Below are 22,703 nucleotides of genomic sequence, written 5' to 3' on the forward strand. Positions count from 1 at the left end.
GCAATAGCATTTATATTTCTGTACCACTTCTCAGTGAACTCAATACTCTCTAATAGTTTACATTCTGGAGGCCAAGTGCCCCCAACAAGCTGGGAACTCATTTTACTAACCTACAAAAGGATGGAAGGTTGAGTAAACCTTGGAGCCCTGGGATTGAACTCACAACCTTGTTGCTGCAGTACTGATATTTAACCACTGCACCAGGTCTCCTTAGTTAATGAACAACAACAAATTTTGTGCCACATAAATTAACATATTAAAATTAACATATTAGTTACAGTCTAATCTGTGCTGTGGTGGTGTATTCAGCAGTTACTAATTCTAACTTAAATGCATGCAGTATATGAAAAGATACATTTTTCTGGTGTTATTTTTAAGGTGATACCCAATGATATACCTTACCTTATGACTTACATTATGAATATGATCAAGATGATTTTTTGTTTATTTCGCTTGCTTTCAAAAATGAGAAAGTAAATCAACATTTAATATATGTGAATATACAAGCTAGTCCTAAGTACTTTCCTTGCAGCAGTCTAGCTGCAGTCTAGATGAAATGAATGAAGATTGCAAAAAGGCTAACCAAAAATAGAAATTATTCATTGCCTTGCACGTACTGTGTCCACAAAATAATAGGAATTCACCAAAGCAAATTATACAAATAGCATTAGAATACACTCTTGCACATGAACACCACTGTTCCATTATAATTTAGCATACATTTTAAGTTTCAGAAGACTTTCACTTTTATGATATGGTTCATATCTAGAATACTTCCAACAAAACTGTATTATTATGAGCCATTCAGTCAAGACAGTTTTGTACTTTTTGTAGTGGCAATGAACTTATGTTCTCCCACACATACAATATTATGTCAGTTATTTCAGGAATAAAGCGTTTGAAGCTGAGAGCCTTGCCATTCCATGTCATGTATCTCCTCATAAATAGGCTTATTACAAAATGCAGAATGCAATTTGAATGAAGTACAATGTTTTCTAAAGTTGTAATGCAACTTGAGGTTTCATGCCAAAAGAGTTTTTGCATAACTCATATCTTCCAACTATCCCAATTTGGCAGGGACAGTACCAAGTAATCCTCTGTCATCCTAATTTTCAGCTGCTTTAAAAATGTCCCAGTTTCTCTCTCTTCTTCCAAGCCCCAGCCCCTCACCCCCCATCGTCCTCTCCTAACTACAATTGCTGCAACGTCAATTCAAAGTGAAAAAGTACTTTGCACTCAGAGGATGGGGATGAGCAGAAAGACTCTTGCCCTTTCAAGAAGACTCAGGACAAAGCAGTTGCTTCAGCCTCTACTAGCTTATGTGTATTTTTCCATAAATAACTTTTGCCATCTTGACCACACTCTGATAGTACTTTGCCACATGTGTGTTCATTTTCATTTGAGAAATATTGGAGGGTGTGATACATACTTAAAAATATAGTACAGTTGTATTGACTGAAAATTCATGGTAGGATGCCACCTTATACTGAGTTATATCCTTGTCCCTCTAGCCCACTATTAGTAACACTATTGGTAACACTGACTGGCAGGGGATCTGCAGAGCTTCTTTCCTATCCATGTATCAAGAGCTCTGCTCTTGTAGTCTTTTGTCCAAGTACTAACCACAGTCAACACTACAAAATCAAATGAGAAAAGATATGCTCTTTGAAGCATCCCAATATTATTCATATCTGAGTAAATAAAAATGTAACCAGTCATATACATATCAGCATCATATTATTTCAATCAGCTTTTATATTTTGTATTCCATCATCAGATGAACCTTATAATGAATCATTAATTAACTATATTTTAGTCACTGGTATTTCATAGCAGCTCTAGATCTGCTGGATTAACTTCACATGACTTGATTGACAACATTTACATTATTGCCGCCCTGGTTGTGTTGCACAGAGAGGTGTGATATAAATAATAATAATAATAATAATAATAATAATAATAAATGTAACAGGTTCAAAAGTGGCAAAATGATCTAGTATTCTTAATAGAAGATTATTTATGGGACTCATTTGTCAGAACCATGTGCCACACTGGTCTGAAAATGACATGGATGTGGCCACTAGGAGAAACTGGAGCAGAGGTTACTACAGTTCAAGTGGCAGGTGCATGAGTCAGCATTTGGTGAGCTGTGCATAACGGGAAATCTGATGCAATATGCACAGTAGGTGAAATCAGCCAGCAGTGCATCACGGGCAATGTTCTGATGCAACAGGTACTGCGTATGAAATCAGTCAGGTTTCATTGGTGGCATGACTGTCACATGACTTCCAAGAATGTGACTATCTCCATTGTTGGTTTGTTATGGTCGGTGGTTGGTGAAGCACTTTGTTAGTTTGTATAGCTGTGAGTATTCAAGAAGGCTGTCTGATTCTCTGTGTAATCTTTCTAAATAGTTTGCAACAAAGATTAAAAGCCCTTGTGTTGAGTGAAGTCTCTCTGTCCGGAGAATTATTTCTCAGGCTGCAAGGTAACGTGGCAGCCTGTGTATGGGAGGAAATTTGCTGTGCAGCTGCAAGCCTCGCAGAATCTTTGCTCTTCACAGACCTTCTTTTAGGCATGCTGCCTATCTGCATCAATTCTGCTTCTGGTCGTAGGGGACACAGCTCGCCTCTCAATGCCCCAACATCATTATGGAAAGCTACTCCATTAAAATCAATTTCAACTAAATTATGTGAACATTATTTTAAAAACTGATTTATCAGTGCTGTAGTATTTCATTGAAACTCAGTTATATAAATAACTAAAAATGTGCCAAAAGTTGAAGAAATGGCAATGCTCTGGGTACTTTTTTTACATGTGGGAGGGCAATCCAAAACTGCAAAGATTTTGGTTCAAGATTTTTTTAATTATGAGAGAGCAATAAAAAGCCATATCAACTCTCATTTCTCTGGCGTCTGAGGGAAAGTAGAACAGCCAGGCACAGCACCATTGTTCCTTGATTCCAGTGGTTGAGGAAGATCCTCCCTTCAAACCAACTTCTATGGCTTTGTTACATGAAGGAGAAAGGGCAGCAAGTACTTGCTGGATTTGGTTCCCTCCCCCACTGACATCCTCCTTTCCTTTGTTTTTCCAAATTAGTAATTTGTAAGCCACTCTGGGAATCCTTTTGGCTGAAGTGTGGGGTATAAATACTCCAAATAAAATATAATAAAACACCTCACACACACACACACACACATCCCACCAGTACTGAGTATACTTTCTTTGTTAAAAAATATCTCTTATTAGCAGAAACCTAGGATCATTCTTTTCTCTGGCAGCTCATATGGTGTTTGTCTTTGGACTTTCACTAGCAGAGGTTACACTCTCTCAGGGGTTGTACAGACAACCTGTGAAGGGGTGGCTCTATGCTGCCCCTGGAAGCGCTGGGTTGGGATGAGAAACCATATGCCATGCTACCAACCCAATTCAAAACGGAGCCACGAAAAGGGTCTCCTTTTTGCACCATAGAAGGTGCATCATAAGCACTGTGGCACAATGTTATGACGTTTGGGTGCTGCTCACAAGGGACATTATCATGGTATGCACCATGTAAATGGGCGTGTGCCAAGATGGTGCTTGGGCAGTGTGGTAAGGGCTTTGAGCATGTGAATGCTAAGCCCTAGAGCAGCCCTAGTCTGCCTGCAGGCCAGCACAAAGTGCCAGTCTGTACAAGCTTTCAATGTAATAGAAAAACTGAGAAGTTCACAACTTAAAAATGAAATCCATGATGACTTGTTTATTACTGATTGGTTTCCATTTATTCCTTTTATTAAAAGAAACAGATAATCTAGATCCATCTAGTTCTCATGTGAGTCTTTGGAATGATATCTTAACTTGAAGGCAAAAAAAAAATAAGTATGTGTATACATGCATTTATTACATTTTGCCAAGGAATGCTGGCAGGTATACATTTTATTTTGTTCTGTTACTTCAATAAATGTTTTTAAAATGTTACAACCTCAGTGTTATGGCTTCTTTAAAGATGTCTGATGTTTCATTATCAGGGCTCATAGAAGAAAACCAAAAAGTAGAAATGAAATGAAGATTTAAAAGATGGAGGAAATTTTCATATATTATGAAATATATGTGATATTTGAAAAATGTAATAGCTGTAGTTTTTTGTGGGTTTTTCAGGCTATGTGGCCATGTTGTTCTAGTACATGGCCACATGGCCTGAAAAACCCACAAAAAACTATGGATGCCGGCCATGAAAGCCTTTGACTTCACAATGTAATAGCTGGTTTACTTTTAAGACTAAATTGCATAAATAAGAATTCATAAATCTGAAATGTCATCACAATAAACATGATTAAACAGGTTTACCTTGAATTAACACAGTTGCCATGATTATATGCAGTATTGATTAACTATGATGTCAGATTGGGTTTACACATACTAGGTCTTATTTTATTCAAGATAAAACTTCAGTTGCTACAGTTTCTGAAATCTAGCTAATTATTTCCAGTAATGAATCAAACTGAGTGAGGATGTGGGAGGTGGTGGTATGCTATATAAATGTTACTGTTATTTCAAAAACAAACAAACATTAAACACTTCTTTCTTATTTTGCAAGGAAATTGTAAAACACAAATAGATAGGATTCCTTTCCTATTCTGTTCTAGAATAATTATTTTTAACATGTTTTTTAGATATGTGAGGCCCTTATCTTTTGAGTCATCCTCTCAAGATATAACAGATATAACATTTTAGAACTAATTTTATTACTGCTTTTTGAAAACTGGTCATGGGGGGGGGGGGGGGACAGACAGCATAATACAAAAGTGTAATTGCTTTGATGTAAATTGCCATTGAGGAAAAATGCAAATATTCATGGAGGGGTAACCTCCGTTATTTTCAATGGGGTGTGCTGCTGCGTTTCATGCTGCATGCATGCTCATAAGCATGTGCTCCACTCAAGTCTATGAGGCTTGAATATTGATGAGTCCATTTTTGTATGTGGTGTGTGTGTGTGTGTCCGGAATGGATCCCCCGTGAAAATAGAAGACTGACTGTAATGTGATGGAAAGTTTACTCCCTTCATGGAGTTGACTTGAAAAATGGCCCCAGAACACTTCCACTCTCCCTCTAAAGTAAGATATAATAAAACAAGATAGATATGACATGTAGGTACTTCTTCTGAACAGTTTTTAATAATTACACAAAAAGAGATACATTCAGAGTTTAATTTTACATTTATCTAACATAGAATTAAGTCACTCTGAGTCTTAAGGACAAGAAAGTCAACATAGTAACTTAGGGGCCCGGCACACAGGCGTTAAGAGGTGGTGCTGCTCCACCCCTGGAAGGCCTGGGTTGGGGACACGGCAACCACACACCACGTCCCCAACCTGGCAGTTCTATGGCACAAAAAGAAGCTGCAAAAAGTGGGTACTTTTTGCGCCATGGAAACAGTGCACTAGCCACCACTGCCATGACTTTTCCATGGCTCTTTGATGCAGAATGTCTACAAGCTGTGCCAAAGACATGGCGTGATGCCACCTCATGTGCAGTTAGATGGACGGCATGATGCCGCCATGACGCTGGCATGGAGGTGGGCAGCAGGTGGTCGCCATACTCTCAAGCTAGCATATTTTGTTGGTCTGTTCAGGGCCAAAGTTTTAATTATACATATTACAGTCAGCCCTCCTCATAGGCAGGCTTGCCTTCTGTGGCTTTGAGCTTATGCGAAAGGCAAGCCCTGGCATAAGAAATGGGGCACGTACCTGTGGTGTACACCACCATGAGCACAGCCCCATTATTTTCTGTGAGGCTTGAGTATATGCTCTTTCCCCATATGTAGGAGGGGGCGGTCTGGAATAGATCTTATGGGGAGGGCAGACTGTATTACAATTATAGAGTTCATATGGGAGTGGGGTCATTTGAGAACTTATCTCAAGGCTGGAAAAATGAAGGGATTGTGGTACTTGCCTCCACCCCAACATAGGCTCAACCAGTTACTGCAGTGTTTTTGCTTTTTATAAATCACATTTTAAATCTCATGAAAATTATGAATTAGCCAATATTGCAAAGAGATGAAAAGTAACCAGTGCTATCTTTGTCACTACAAGGAAAACAAATCCAATAAATATGTTCTACTTGCAGAATATTCTACTATTCAAAGTACCAATGTGCTTGAAGATCCCCCTTTCTATAACAATATAAATCAGTGCTAAAACCCATTTAGCAGCATTTCTCCTTCTCCTCCCCCTTTGACTGTTATCAGCATACTAAATGAATACAATATTGATTAAATCATTTCTAAAGAATGATGTATTGTTATTACCTGATGTTCTTCAGATTCATCTATTATATAGAAAAATCTTTAATTTTAATGATACAGGGGAAAAATGATACCACACCAATTTAGGTTAACATGATCTGGCATATTAATATATAACGGATTACTATGATTACACAGTTTTCTCTTTTAGCTAATCCTTTTTGCAAAACTTCATCAACTAAACAGCTGAATATTATTATCAGAAGACAAATAATAAAATGGATTATTGAAAGGTCTAATATTTGAAAAAAATATTATGTTAAAAGAGCTGAGAAGAAAAATTGTTTTGTCCTTTTGTGGAAGTCCTGATGAAGATGGACAAAATAAAAATTGGATGAAACTCTTGGAGGGAAGTGAGAAGTGAATGAAAGAATCAAATACAGGAGTAGGCAACCTTTTTGAGCAGGGGGCCGGGTTGCTGTCCCTCAGACAACTGGGGGGCCGAAGCCCAAAAATAAATAATCAAATAATTTTTTAAAAAATTAAATAAATAAATAAACCAGGACAAGTGTAGGGCAAAATTTTCAAATGGAGGACACTTTTTTTAAAAAAAATGGAGGACACGCAAAATAATTTGCTGATTTTTAAAAAATGTTATTATAAATGCATGTTTTGGAGGCTTCTATAGACAATTGCCCCCCTTGCCCGCCACTTGCCCCCCCTTGCCCACCTCCTCCTGATAGACCAAAGGCTCTGGTGGCAATCAGCGGCAGGACCAGGCTCGCACCGGTCCCAAGGCCTTGCTGGGCCGCATCTGGCCCGCGGGCTGCAGGTTGCCTACCCCTGATCAAATACAATAATCTGAGACAACGTCAAGACTACAGTACTTAACATCAGTTTCATCCTTAACTCTGATCAGCAGTCTTATGGAAGGTTATTTTTTTAAAAAATCTACTACAGCCAAAATGAGGATAATAATGTTCACAAAGTTTGACAGAAACATTTAACCCTATGTGTAAATGAAAATGTTAAGCAATATATGGGATGAAAAGTGCCACACCATTGTTTGCAACTTATCTGCAATAGGAAGAGTGTGGAGAGGGAAAAAAGCTTTCCATGTTAATACAGTTTTTTCAAAAAATAACTAGACCTTCTCGTCCTTGTCAGATGATCCACTCTTTCACTTATCCTGAGATGTGCCAGTGTCCTCTTCCTTCCTTCCTTCCTTCCTTCCTTCCTTCCTTCCTTCCTTATTTATTTATTTCTGATCGTCAACCTATTCAAGATGATGGAGAAGTTGTAGGCAGTGTCATAAACATGAAGACATCTGATATATGCAAAGGCAATATAGTTCAAGAGGAATACCCATTGTATGTAGATTCCTGATTTTTTCCCCTTGCTCTGGCTCATGTTATGAACCACTGTTGCTCTCCTCTTCAGAAATGTCACTACCATATGAGGAAAACAATGACAAAGTGGGGCAAGACTAGTAAACTCTCCTCCTTGTGTGTGGAGTAACACTAAATGAATATTTGAAGAACTTGCAGCTTTAAGGTTAATAAAAATGCTCATGTCTTAAGACCTCAAGTGAGCCAATCCCCATTTATCCGTGCTGAACTATGTACTGGACTGCACATTTTCCCCTCCCCAACAGTGTTGGCAGAACATGATCACCAGTATTATCTAGCTAATTTCTCTCCTACCTTTATTATACCTGCTACCTGTGACCCCACTGTCAAGACTACAGTATTTAACATCCATTTCATCCTTAACTCTGATCAGCAGTAAAAACTAGGCCAAAAAAGCCAGTCCTAAAAATGGACAAGAAGACTAGGGATGGGAAGGGCAGTTATGAAAGAACTAGATAAGATCTTAAAGAATAAATACATACAAGCACTAAATTGTCCAAGTCATAGTATTCTCCATCACCATGGACAGATGTGAGAGCTGGACAGTAAAAAAAAAGGTTTAAAAAATCAACTCATTTGAGATATAGTCCTGGAGAAAAATACTGAGGATATGTACAGCCAAAAAGATAAACAAATGAGTGCTTGAACAGATCAAGCCAAGATGACAAAACTGAGACTATTGTACTTTGGCCACATCATGAGAAGACATGACTCCCTTGAAAACACATTAATGCTTGGAAAGGTTGAGGGTAGTAGAAAGAGAAGAAGACTGCACACCAGATGGTTAGGGAAGTCATGTGCCTGAATCTATAGGACTTAAGCAGAGCAGTGGAAGATGAGGGAGAGTTGGAGATGCCTCATTCACAGAATCACTATGAGCCAAGGTCACCTTGGGAGCAATTAATAACAACAATAAACATAAGTGTTATATTCAGCAACTGATTTAATGGATCTAATTTTAGTTGGAACTAGCATGTGGATTGAGAGCAATATAACTAAATGCAATATTGCTTACTACTTGGTGTGTGGAGGGATAGTTTAATTGTATGCCTTTATACTTTATACTTACTTCTGATTCATTGTAAGTGTAGTTGGATAATATAATTAATTCAGAAATGTGATGGGCATTAGCATATTAAACATTCTGGATGCTTACTGGAATGTCCTTTCTTTATCTGGAGCAATGTAACAAGTCAATATTTTATCAAACAGTCATTTCATATTACAATTGCTTAACAAAATTTTGGGAACAAAGTTCATTAAAATCTCTTTCACTGAATTATTTCCTGTGACTGCCAGACAAAAGGAATGTAAAATAAGCAAAAAGTATTTGATGACAAAATCAGTGTTCATTCAGCTTTAAATAAAAGTGGCTTAACCATTACTATTGTTCTGTCAATCAACCATTTAACAATTATGTCACCATTTGTAGTGCTTATTGATGTTAGCCAGGATATAAAGGGATAAGAGACAGAGCTGTGTTTAGACAAGGGAGTTTCATGGAAAGCCCTAAATTATGTTATTATTTTACTTTATCTTATTTTATTGCTCCACTCTTTATATGAGTGTTCTACAGAGGACCATGCTGAATAGTGTAGTGCTAATCAAAGTGGTAGTCAGTGAACAGGTGTCAGTCCATTAGTCACTAGCTGGAGATAGTATTGTCTGGATGAGTTTTCAGGAAAGACAGAAACAGTTGTAGCCAATGAACACAAATCCTGTTAGACTGGAAAGAGAAAAATCCCAGTCTCCCATGTAGTTTAGGAAGGCCTGTGATTAACAGGGTAAACTGTCTGACACTGCTCTGCCATTCACTAACTCTTCTGTCAGAGTTAGCTGTCAAAAAAAGCTGGTGCTTCATTCTGTCGAATGGTAGGACTGGCCCAGAAAGTAAAGAACATTGGAAGGAGTCCAGTAAGATCGGAAGGATCCTTGACAGACACTGTATCTAGATTCAGAGTAAAGCTATGCTTAGTTCTCTATTTTGTTTGTGGAAAGTTGCTCCAAGACGTTCATTGCAGTATCAAGGGAGGTACACATAGTCTGCTCAGCAGTTTATTGTTAATCATATCATGTGCTTGAGAGTGTAAAATGACACCTTACAAAACCTATTATAATTTTAATATATCAATTACATAGTACTTTCCTTCTACTGATACTCTCAGATAACATTACAGCAATCACTCCAGCTAAGGGTTTTACCCTTCTTGTATGAGTGACAGGGAAAGATTTAAATCAAAAAGCTTGCTGTAATCATGCACTGCACATTCTATAAAGAGCACCTGAAAATGACCACAGTTGTACAGTTTATCTTTGGCAGTCAATGATCTGAACTACTCAAAGAATCTCCTTAAAAATTGTCAGACTGATCTAGTCATTTCTTGCAAGTTTTTAGTGATTTAGGCATTCCCATGGATACAAAAATATCTTGAAATACTGTTTAAGGGAAATAATTTGTTTTAACCAGATTTCATTTGCTTACATGTTCATAATAAAAATATTGCAAACTTAATTGCTGACATAGCTTTGGCTACTATTCTTGCACAAATAAAAGGGATATATGGATTAAAACTGCTTAGCATTCTGGTCAGCTGCACACAGAGTGGTAGCATGAAAACAAAAGATTTTTTCTAATTAGAAAGGCTCTTTTTCAATGGATTCCATGGAGTCCTGAAAAAGCCCACCTTCACAAAATGAAAGATATAAGAAAAACCAGCAGCAAAATCCAAAGATATAAGATTTATGCAATAACTAGCAAATTAAAAGTATCAGTGTCCAGGTCACTATGTATTTTATTTTTCAGGAGGATTTATTTATAAAAATACAATAGTTTTACTTCAAAGAATCTAATGATTCAAACTGCAAAAACAACCACCTTCTGCTTTATCAGCAGAAATGGACACATCAGCTAACTACTTGTTTATGCTAATGTCATACGTACAGCCTTGGATCCTGTATTTTCAATAAGTAAATGTGTTTACCAACAAGTCCATCTCATGCTATTTCTCCTGTGAATGGTTATTTAAGAACGATTAGAAAAATATTAAATTTAAATGTACCTTTTAAACAAAGTTTGGTAAAGTGACAGACAGGAGGAATCATAGGCAGGATACAGGCCAACCCTTTTGGACGGCCTGGACCCCCCTTTCCCCGATGGATCGGTGCCTGACCTGACACAGCGGCTGTCCCAAAGGCCCCAATCCACCGCTTTTCCTGGTCTCAGGGAAGCGGCAAAATGCCTCTTCCCCATGGCTTGGAAAGGGGTGTCCTTGGGGCTTTATGTGCCAGCGGCACAATTGGTAAAAGAAGCTCCAAAATGGAGCTCCTTCTGGCACCGCTGAAAGGGCGCCACAAGCTCCCTGCAGCAGTCCCTTTGCATCACGCCCACACCGCTCCGTTTGGAGGCAGCGTGGCCATGACGTTGTAATGTAGACAGGGCACCACATTTACAACTCGGCAGGTACGTGCTAGGGTTGCGGGGCATCTGGAAAGGACGCCCCAAGGCAACCCTAGCATGTATCCAGTCCGGCACTTTGCGCCGGTCTGGATACCACCATAGAATCATAGAATCATAGAGTTGGAAGAGACCTCAAGGGCCATCCAGTCCAACCCCCTGCCATGCAGGAACTCCCAATGAAAGCATCCCTGACAGATGACCATGCAGCCTCTCTTTAAAGACCTCCAAGGAAGGAGACTCCACCACACTCCAAGGGAGTGTGTTCCACTGTAGAACTGCCCTTTCTGTCAGGAAGTTCCTCCTAATGTTGAGATGGAATCTCTTTTCCTGTAGCTTGCATCCATTGTTCCAGGTCCTGTTCTCTGGAGCAGGAGAAAATAAGCTTGTTCCCTCCTCAGTATGATATCCCTTCAAATATTTAAACAGGGCTATCATATCACCTTTTAACCTTCTCTTCTTCAGGCTAAACATCCCCAGCTCCCTAAGTCGTCCCTCATAGGACATGGTTTCCAGAGCCTTCAACCATTTTAGTCGCCCTCCTTTGGACATACTCCAGTTTTTCAACATCCTTTTTGAATTGTGATGCCCAGAATCGGACACAATATTCCAGGTGGGGCCTGACCAAAGCAGAATAGAGTGGCACTATTACTTCTCTTGATCTAGACACTATACTTTTATTGATGCAGCCTAAAATTGCATTGGCCTTTTTAGCTGCCGCATCACACTGTTGATTCATATTCAACTTGTGGTCTACTTGGACTTCTAGATCCCATTCACATGTAGGAAAAGAGGAAGACCTCTGTGTTTGCTGACCAACTCCGGAAATAATGAGACAAGACACAATAAGAAGAAGACACCAGAAAATGGGTTGAAAATTGGGCAATTTATTAACTTGACCTATTTATTACTGCCTTAAGTCCCTATGTTGGGAGAAAGGTGGGATATAAGAAAAGAAAATAATAATAAAATAATAATTTCTTAAGAGAACTGCAACTAAGAGGAGAGTAGCCTAATGTGGGAGCAGCTGCAGACCACCTCTGCAAATTCCTCTGTGCAATCACACCTGAGCTCTAAAGAGAACCCAAAAGATGGATTACTCCCTGGCCAGCCTGCATCAGGAAGACCACTGAGAAAGTCCCTCTCCCAAGCCCAAGGATTAAAGAGAGGGTTTATCTTTCAGGCCAGCCTCAAGGGCATCCTCTTTCTCCACCTCCCTGGTCCCAAGACGTAAAGAGACATTTCACAGACATTTCTTCCACCAAAATAGTGACCTGTGTGCTCACCAAACTCTAACCCATCATTCCAGTTCTGCCAAATGAGAACCTGTTTAGACTCCGCCCTTAGCCAGTTGTTCATGTCTGACTTGAAACAGTATGAGGTAGGCAGAAAGGTCCATGGAAAGGGGACCAGGCCCAGAAGCACCCAAGATAACTTCATACTATACCAGCAGCAGGAGGGTAGATCGATCTCCTTAACCAGAATGAGAAGCTGGGTGTTGCAGGGCTCAAATTACTTCCAGCCACATACTCTAGCCTCCTCTTATCATGACATAACTGCCATGGCTAAATTTAAACTTGTCCCCCTATTTCAGGGAGGCCAGCAAACTTTGCATCACTACCCAATGTCTCTGTTGTGAGGGATGCACAATCTTTCCACTTATGACTGTGGCGAGAATAAGATTCACAGGATAAGGACTTTAGTTGTAACTCCTCTACAGTTGATAATAGCCAAATTTAGTCTTTTGTATTTGAATGAAAATCTGTTTCATGTAGCAAGACACCTGCAAAGCTTTGCAAGATTTATTTTATCAAACTTTTATGTGCCAAGGTTTCATAGACTAATAAATGGTGAAGATGTATGCTATGCTACAATTCTGCTACTAAAGAAATGCATACCAAACCCTCTTAATTGCTTGAATGAATAGCTATCCAAAAAGGATTTAAATTTTATTCTGAGCTATTTTATATTAAGTTAAAATACTTAGGGATCTGAATTCAGATGCCTAAAAGTTATCAGCCTGGTTCCTAGGCTGGCAACATAAGATTCTTTCCTTCTCTACCTGAAAACTAACAGAAATATATCCCATACGCCTGTGGTACCCAGTTCCTTACATGAGAACTGGATCATTAGACATTAGATGTAGCTAGTAAGATGTTTGCTGAACCTAACAGGCACCACAGACTAGAACTCATTTTATTTTCATGTATCATTATGTCTATGATTTCAGGGAAATTTGATAGGTCACTATGTACCAAAAATAACAACGCAGAGAAGTATAAATGAGAAATGTGATGCAGGTATAAAAAAAAAGAAGAGGAAAAGAAATCCACTTGACATCCCACTAGGAAATCACATACTGGTCCCAAAGATAGAATTTATGTCAAACTGATATAAAGAACAATGCACAGAATCAGCTCAGTGAATATCTAGGAAGGAATATCTCTTCACTATACTCATATTTTCTTCTTCTTCTTCTTCTGGCATAATGTCAATTCAGCTACTGGGGAAGAGTGAAAAAAGGAAAATTAGGACATTGACTCCCTCCCAAATTATTTTCCTTCAGTTCCCAAATTTCTTGCATTGTAGAGTAAGACACTGAAAACCAATCACATCTAGAACTCTTATATTTGTTGTGTGTCATATTTCCTTGGTAATTTTGCCTGTCTTTTTTCTTTTGATGTCTTAACTGTAATTCTATATGTTCAACTGAAGTTTTAAGATACTACAAGGCTAAAAATGTGGTGACTAAAGGGCAAAATTGTTATTGTGGGGGCAATGCCCTCCTTTCGTCTTCTCTGTAGCTATATTCCTGGGGATACTGAAAATGAGACTTACATGCGCATCCCTTCTACCTCTGTTTTCAAGACATTCACTAGAAATCTGCAGAAAATATCCAAATACTGTCAAAAGAAGGGGAAAATATCAGGTTTCAGGGGGGGAAAAGTACTATCAATTCAAATTTTCTTTAAGGTTTTGTTAAGGTAACAACAATGTTAACAACACCTAAAACTCTTCCTGATGCAAAGCATGGAGGAGGCTTCCTGGGAAATTCAGTGGGCTCTTCCTAACAAAAGGGTTTGTGGCCTCACAGAGGATTTCAGACAAACTGGATCAAACTGAGCAAACTAGGTTTTTGTCTTGCAAATGAAATTTAAAGTTTTTTTTCCTGGACTGAATCTCCCAGCACTCACATGGCCTGAAAGAGGAAGGGCTCACCTGCATGAATACACTTCCATAACATCTGAACTGAGAACAATTACAACATCTTGACTAGTTGTAGGGCTAGAACTAACATTGTATCATTTTTAACACCTGCACCTGATGAATCGGAATTGCAAGAAACCAGAAGAGTCATCCATTCCAGCCCCCAGTGGAAGAGGCCAGTGGAGCTTTGAAAGTTTACAACATGTATGGTGTTTATTTTGGTTGGTCTCATAAAGTTATCACTGTCTTCTGGATCATACTGTACATCTTTGTTGTGAAAATCATGGGTGAAATTACAAATTGTAATACAAATTACAAATTTATTATACACCATCAGCATTTCTAGCATCTAATTGTACTAGACTAAGCATGCACCACTACACGAGACAGCATGTTTCAGAATAATATTTAGATATCCTAGTGCTATAAATGTTAGTGTTCCTAAATATAGCTTAGAACCATTATTGATGTCTGAGCTTTCCCTCCCCAGTAGTGAAATAATGGGGCAGGGCTCTTATGGTGTTCAGAAGAGAGAATTTCAGCAGGTGCTGCTTGTCACACAAATAACACCAGCTTAAATTTCTTCTTCCACATAACCACTAAAAGGTGGTTTTAGAGCTGTCAGACTGAAAACAGGAGAGGTCTCCTATACCATTAACTGCTGTACAGAAGAGGGACTTTCAGAAAGTGTTGCTTTTGCTACAACCAGGTAACAAGCAACACCTGCTGAAATTCCCTTTTCTACACAAGTGACAGGTGCCCTCTCCAGTTCTCACTCCAAAAACTCTAGACATAAGCCCTGTCCTTTATTTAATCTACCAGCCCTACTTCCCAGTTGTGGATCTCCCCAACCTCCTACCCCACAAGATGTAGAAAAACCTATTTTTGGCAGGCTTCCATGAATTCTAAAGGAAACCTAATAGTACAGGGACAGGCAGAACTGAAAATGATAAACAAAAGTCAGAATGAAGAAAACACAAGAAATATCCAACCTACAGGCCATAGGTTCCCTATAAGTAATGTAGGATATGAAGAATTTATATAAAGGTCCACTTGCATTCATTAGTGAATGTAAAACAAAGTATGCATACATTTTATTACACTTTTGACACACAACTTATTTATCACTAATATTAATGTTAATTAAATTAAAATTTCAGTTTGCATTTACTGCTCATATTTCATGTTTCTATTTCTTGAGTTATATATGAATATGAGTGGAAAGATGTGGTTCAACCAAAGCTGGTAATGATAAAATGGATAAATTATAAATTTATATATTTTGCTGGTGGGCTGTAAAGCAAGAACAAGAAATGAAAAACAATTAAAATCAACGATATATGGGGAAAATGTGATCTATTTATCAGATTTCTATTTTAGTCAAAGCTTATTCATGCAAAACATTCCTAGAAATGGGCTATACAACACAAAGCACTGCTATAAAAATATCACAGATCTTTTAAAAATCCAGAGTATTGCACCATAATCCAAAAAATACACAGGATTTATCAGCAAAAATATTTATAGAAATCAAATGCAAATCTACAGGAAAATCCATCGAAGCGCTTAGCAGTTGTTGGAATCACAGCCCAGAGCTGCCATAAATGGCATAAAGCCATTTAATATTGAATCACCTAGCCCAAATGCTTCAGTGACTAGCATCATGATTTGAATATTGAACATTCCGAAACAGGCTTAACCTGTAACTATAAGCTAAAACACAATACTTACATGTTTTTAAAAATCTTTATTTTTTACATCAACAAATTTAGTTTATGAATGATTGAATGTAACAAGATGTTCCTTGAATCAAGTAGTTACAGACCTATATTGATTTTGTTAGACATGCACACATGTATACATGAATGAAATATGTTTAAATGTAAACAGAAATTACTTTTAAAAAGTAAAACTAAACTAAACCCACCACCTGCAAATCAAGAATTAGTTGTTTCTTTCACATTGAGATTTAGCATTCAGCTCCATCACTTTCACTGCCTTTTGGTCCATGTTGCCACCTAGGAGCTGTCAGACCAAAACCCAGAGACTAGAATTTAAGTTTCATCTGCCAAAATTACCAGCTGGAGTTGGACGCGAGTGCTACGTATATCTCTTTGGTCAAACAACTCTTTACTCTATTGGGTCTAATAATGCACAGTCCCCTATGTTGCTCTGTTCTTTCTTTAGCCATACCTAAATTCTTTTTTGTTGTTGTTCTTATTTTTTTGCAGCAGGTGTTGACTACCCATTGCTTTACTGAGGTCCTCATTTTCATTCACTTCTCTCTTTGTTCCACATCACTATGACTTGGCTCCTAAAACAACTCAAGGGAATTCAAATAAAAAGCTTTCTGACCACTTATCCCCTTTACAGAAATTTGCAGCCATCACAAAGTTTCACTGTAGGTTGAGAGGTGGTGGTCTGGACAAAATGCAACAAAATGGGATGTAACATGAGGGACTGCTATGAGAAGAAGGAAAACACAAAGTGCCATAGCTTTTGAGGGGAAAAGAAAGAGAAGTGAATTGGGACAAACTCAGGTGTTGAGCTGTCTTCTGGGACTTCCAGTCTTGACAGACCAGTGATAAAGGGCAGCATCAGGGTGGAGTGGAGGTATGGTGTCCGCATGATGCATGCCCCAACTCCACCCCCATGCTGGCATGATGCTGCGTGCCCACCACACAGTGGGTGATGTCACAGCGCTCCTCTGGTGCTCCATTCAGATGACACAGTGCCAAAAGAGCACTGAAAAGCAGTCACACTGGTGGCTATGGTGCCCTTTCCACAGCACAAAAACAAACAAACAAACAGCTTCATTTATATACCATTTCATACTAAACTAACAATGTCTAAGTGGTTTACAACTGTAAGCTAAGTGCCCCCAACAATCTGGGTACTCACTTTAGTGACCTCAGAAGGATGCAAGCCTGAGTCAAACTTGAGCCCTTTTGCTGGTATTGAACTTGCAACCTTATGATTTGTGAGTGAGTGGCTGCAGTACAGGCATTTAACCACTGCATCACCAGTGCAGCTCCTCTTTGCACCACAGAAAGGCCAGATTGGGGCCATGGCATGTAGGTGCCGTGGCCCCGATCCAGTGCTGAAAGGGATGGTCTGTTCAGACCCTTTATTTCCTTGTGCCATGCACCCAATGCTCATCTAGTAAATACTTGGTTGAGCTCTGTTCATGAAAGACATATTTGAAATACAGGCTATGATATCAGATAGGAAAGAAATGTATACATCTAGAAAACAGATAATTTCTCACATTCATCTCTATTGTACAGATAATATAATATAATAAAATTTTATTTATATACCGCCCTGTGGCTAACCAATCCGGGCAGATAGTCCTTCTGAAAATGCAGAGGATGACTTAGACCCTAAACAGACTGATATTCTGTGCTTGCCTGCGACCAAAAGTAGGGTTAGATAGGGCTGAGCAGTTACATGTGGCCAGCCCTACTTTCACCACCCGTGCACCATCTTGACATGTGCTCATCCATACAGGGCACACCAGGATGACACACAGGCATCCGAGTGCCCAAACAGCACTGGCTGGAAGTGGCGATATCATGGCATGCAAGTGCGCCTATCATGCCCCTTCAAAGAAGCTGCAGCACAGACCAGGGGCAAAGATGGGCGGCTCTTAGCCACCCATCTATATAGCTCCTTAATTACTTTTCCTGATGACTATGAGTTTAAGATTGTGTGTTTACATTAAAATTCAAGGCTGGATCCAAACAATTCTTCTTCACACTACAGTAGCCCAAGACAAAGAAATACAAATAGCAGTACTATAAGGAGAAAGACTATCCTAACCATCTACTGTCTGGAGCTCTGGATGACTGTGGAAGCTACTAACCTTCTGCCTTTGGAGGTGATGGTGAATTGCAATGCTTCCTGGGAAACTTGATACATAATCAACTAATGCAACTGATTTACTCAATAGGCTTGGAAGGACTTGGTGGTCTTGTTTTAGCTAGTCTGCTGGGAAGTCTCCCAACTAACAGCTCTTCTTCATGTTTCCCAGCCAGTCATCAGCCATAATATCATCCAGTACTTCCTCTACATGGGTAGTGTCTGCACCTCCTGCAGGTATTCCTAGTTCTCTTCCAAGGTCAGAGAACTGAATCAACACACCAACAAGCCCTACCCAGCCCATCCAACTGAACACACTCCAGATTTTCTTAGCAGCCATGAACATACCAGTGGGAATAGGAGGGCAGTAAGCTGACTCAAGAAATAATAGCACACATTTTGGAAAACGCTGAGATTTAAAAGTACCTGCTTACCTTCCTTCAGGGGATCTCCTGTCCTAGGGATGAGAAAATATCCACTAAGCATATTATGAGTAAGTGTAAAAATGAAATAATTGCATATTTGCCCTCCCACACCAGCCTCTGCAGTAGTTTTGTTATTCTGTCTCCTCATGTGGTCATGAACTTCCATAGCAAAAACTGTGAAACCCTTTAGCTGGCTTATCATTCATAGCTTTACTTCTATAATATTCTTTCTGTACAATGTGCATCAACTATGGGTGTCTATCAGCAATCCTTGCATATTGAAATGAACTAGAGTGTCCCACTTTAAATAGCATCTTAATTTGCATAAACAGGTCATATACTTGCATATACTGTATGGACACTGAATTTCACATGGTTACTTGACTCATATGGGAATAGTAAATTGGTAGCAATACAAATTATAATAAAAGAGACAAGCCTGTTGTGTGTATTTAGGTACAAGTTAAGGATATCAGACTTACAGTACCTGTTCAAAGAAGATTGACCAGCTTTCCCTCCCCCCCCCCCCCCAAACTAAGATGTTTAACTAAAACCTCTTGGAAGTTGAGTCAAACGGGTTTGGAGAACTCTTTCAGAGGCCCTTGTGTAGTATGTAACAGCATGATACCTTAATTTGTTAGCTCCACATCATCTTCAGTAAAGTACTCTGTACTGTATTCTGCACACATTTTTACAAAGTATAGACTATAAAAATTATTTTGAAGGAGAAAGGGGGAAATTTGTATATTAATTCATTTAACTCAATTTATATCCTGCCTTCTGCCAAAAATCCTATTCAAGATGGCTAACAGTAATAAACTCAAATAGACATAAACACAATTAAAGAGATTTAAAACACAGTTAAAAACACATCAGTAAAAAATACCATGTGCATAATAAAGGCTTGCTTTATCAACAATCCGCTTTGATTGACAAAGCTTATTTGTTGCTGTTTGAAGGAATAGAGAGAAAAGATAAGCATAATTCCTGGAAGAAGTTTCCAGAGCCTGGAAATAACAGGACCAAGCAAAGACTATCTTTAAAAACACCTTAAAGCCCAGGAAGTCTGTATGGGAGAATACTGTCCTTTAATATCCTGTCCTGACCTCATATTTAGATGGATTGTAGTAGTATCATTGGGAAGTTACCAGGCTTGAAGTAAAGTGTGAGGTTATCCATATCCAGGAAATGCCATAGTTGCCAGAACAATTAAAACTGGCCTCAGAAACTCCAAGCCCATCCAGGGCATGCTACTTACTTAATTTCCACAGCTGGCAGCCACCACTCTAGAGAGTGTTTGTCTTATAAGTATTCAGCTTCAGTTTTTGGCCCTCATCAGTTCTACTACAGCATCCAGACACTAATCTCTGTATAGCCCTAGCTGAAACTAGTGTTGGTAGTTGTTGTTGTTAGCCTTCAAGTCATTTCTCAGTTATGGCGAACCGAAGGTGAACATATCATACAGTTTTCTTGGCATACCTCATCAGAGGGGGTTTGCCATTGTCAAATGAAATAGAACAATATACTAGTAATACTGCAAAAAAAAAAAAAAAAAAAAAAAAAAAAAAGTGACTAGGGGTAGCAAAATACAATCCTAAAATAAAATCAGCCACAAATTATAAAAATGTTACAGATATCAGTCCAAAATAAAGAGGTCTTTGAGATTGCCCTTAAAGGATTTCACAGACTGTCTGGTTAAATTATGGATACACTTCCACCCATTCTGCACCAAATCAATGTTCCCTGTTCAGTCCCACACTATGGCAAGTGTAGCATTATGTTACATCATCAAGATCTCAAACTATTACCATAAATATGCAACATGTATGAAATTCACTAGTCACAATTTCCTGCAGTATAAATCCTAGTCTAAATAACTGCAAAAATGTCCTAACTCTTATTATTTTTATGCCACGTTAATTGAAATGGTTTCCCTCAAAGAGTATTTGGCATTGTCCTTGATGAAAGTGCTAAAATTTCCACTCTATGGGTCCCTGTTCCCCTCAAAAATGGAATTGCCAGCTGTGATAGACATCGAAGCATTGCTCAGTTAACCAATCACCAGCATCAGAAAATCAAAAAGGTAGGTTGAGAGGGGAAATTAGTGGAGAACTCTTGCAATTTAACTTTCATTTTGGAGTTCTACATTTGTTTTGGTAGAAGGTTGAGGAGATGGATGGACGTGGAGTCCCAGGGGGGAAGAGTAGACACAATACAAATTGTAACATTTTAACATTGAAAGACATGGCCAGTATCTATGCTTGATTTTTTTTTAAAAAGCCATTTTATTTAATAAATCATTTGTTATTATAGTTTTAAACTTTGTCTAAATGTAATTTATTCAGGGGACTGATCACATGCATACATACAGCTCAGCCTAGAACACACATGCTGATCCGTAGTTGTAGCCATTTATGGTACAGTAAACCCAATATGTGATTAAGGTAAAAAGGCTAACAAGAGCCCAGGTGGAGTTTGTGTGAGCAATCTAGTATAGGCAATCTACCACATTCTCCAAGAAGGATAAATATTTGTTATGCTCATTTAAATGTGTACGGTAACTGTATAAACTAGAAAGGAGCTACTGTGTTGCACATATTTCCCAAGTACATGATATCTTAAAAAAAAAAAAAAGTTCAGCAATTACATACAGTAAAGTCATGTTGTGCCTCTAGTGTAATTCCAGAGAAAATGCAGCCTATAACTTTGAAACTAATGTTTGTCGTTTGTTTTAAAAGTTGTACATAAACTGCAATGCAAAAAGGTGATGATGGATGCAAAATCTTTTTTTTAGAACTGAAGACTAATGTCATAATATCAGTGCTAGCACACATGCTTTAGCAAGGATGAATATACCAACATGGCCTCTGAATTATAGTTGTTTTTGTTGTTGTTTTTTCTATAAAAATGTAAAGTATTGATATACCTCAGTTAACATAGTAAATGTGTTCTTGGGCTTTACTCCTTTGATCTGGTACTAGAAGCATGGGAAAAATAGAGATGGAGCAGTATAACATATTTCAGCATTTCCCCCCAAAGCTAAACAGTGGGAATAGCTATGTTTATTTTTATGTGACATGATATGAATATACTATAGCATCATGTTCCAGAGATAATAATTCTGTGTATATAGTCCTAAACAAAGATTCTAATTTGCCCCCAAAATACTTGCATTATTGATAAGAAGAGGAAATAATTAGGAATGTGATAAATTATTCTATATACCAATTAGAGCAAACAACAAAGGAAGGATTACAAACTAATTGACTCGGTCAGTTTTGCCTTGCAAGAGACAAATAGGTAAAACTATTACAAAGGAGATATCACAGTACACATCTGGAAGAGCAAGCATGCCATCATTGGTCATCATTTCGCTCTTGTATCTAAAACAGTGAGATGATTATAGGTTATTATGAAAGACAAATTGGACTAAATTCAGATCATTCAAATCTACCTGGAACACCTACATCACTTGAATGCATGTTAGTGCATGTTAGTGTGATGACAGTGGTTCATTGATCAAGAAAGATAAAACAATTGGCCACGATGATGAGTAGCTTTGCAAACTGGTACTAGAAATGTCAGGTAAGGTAAAGGTATTCCCCTTTGACAAGGTTGTCAAGTTGTGTCTGACTGTAGAGGGTGGTGCTCATCTCTGTTACTAAGCCAAAGAGCTAGCATTGTCAAAGACTACTCTGTGGGTCATGCAGCCGGCATGACTACCCAGAATGCTATTTACCTTCCCACCGAAGTGGTACCTATTTATATACTTTTTCCTAGAAATGTCACTGTTCCCAATTCTGCTTGTTGACTACCAAGGTATTCAGATATGATCACTGAAATGGGCCAGTACAGAGCTACTTGAATATTATTTCTCCCAATATAGTTTCCTCACATGAAATACTGAGGGCACATGATGACACAGCAAATGGAATGTGCAAACTGGATAGCTATATCTATCTCTCCGTCTACACTTTTGGCCCTTGGTATCCATTGGGGGTTGGCTCCAGGACCCCCAGTGAATAACAAAATCAATGAATGTTAAAATACCATTAAATACAATGGCATAGTAAAATGGAGTATTTTATATAAAATTGCAAAATCAAAGTTTGCTTTTTGTAATT

The 22,703-nt window shown here is 38.4% G+C and overlaps 1 protein-coding gene and 1 pseudogene across 2 annotated transcripts in view; one reads left to right on the top strand and one right to left on the bottom strand.

The window, feature by feature from the left end:
- LOC149319660 (proteasomal ubiquitin receptor ADRM1-like) overlaps positions 1–18,769 on the top strand; it is a 94,061-nt pseudogene extending 75,292 nt beyond the window's left edge.
- The window catches only part of NCAM2 (neural cell adhesion molecule 2), a 298,722-nt gene that overhangs the window by 270,379 nt on the left and 5,640 nt on the right, over positions 1–22,703 (bottom strand). The gene's annotated exons all lie outside the window — the stretch shown is intronic.

The sequence above is a fragment of the Sceloporus occidentalis genome, unplaced genomic scaffold (assembly GCF_023333645.1).
Source record: "Sceloporus occidentalis isolate IW3139 unplaced genomic scaffold, rSceOcc1.0.p SCAF_2, whole genome shotgun sequence".
Classification (NCBI taxonomy): Eukaryota; Metazoa; Chordata; class Lepidosauria; order Squamata; family Phrynosomatidae; genus Sceloporus; species Sceloporus occidentalis.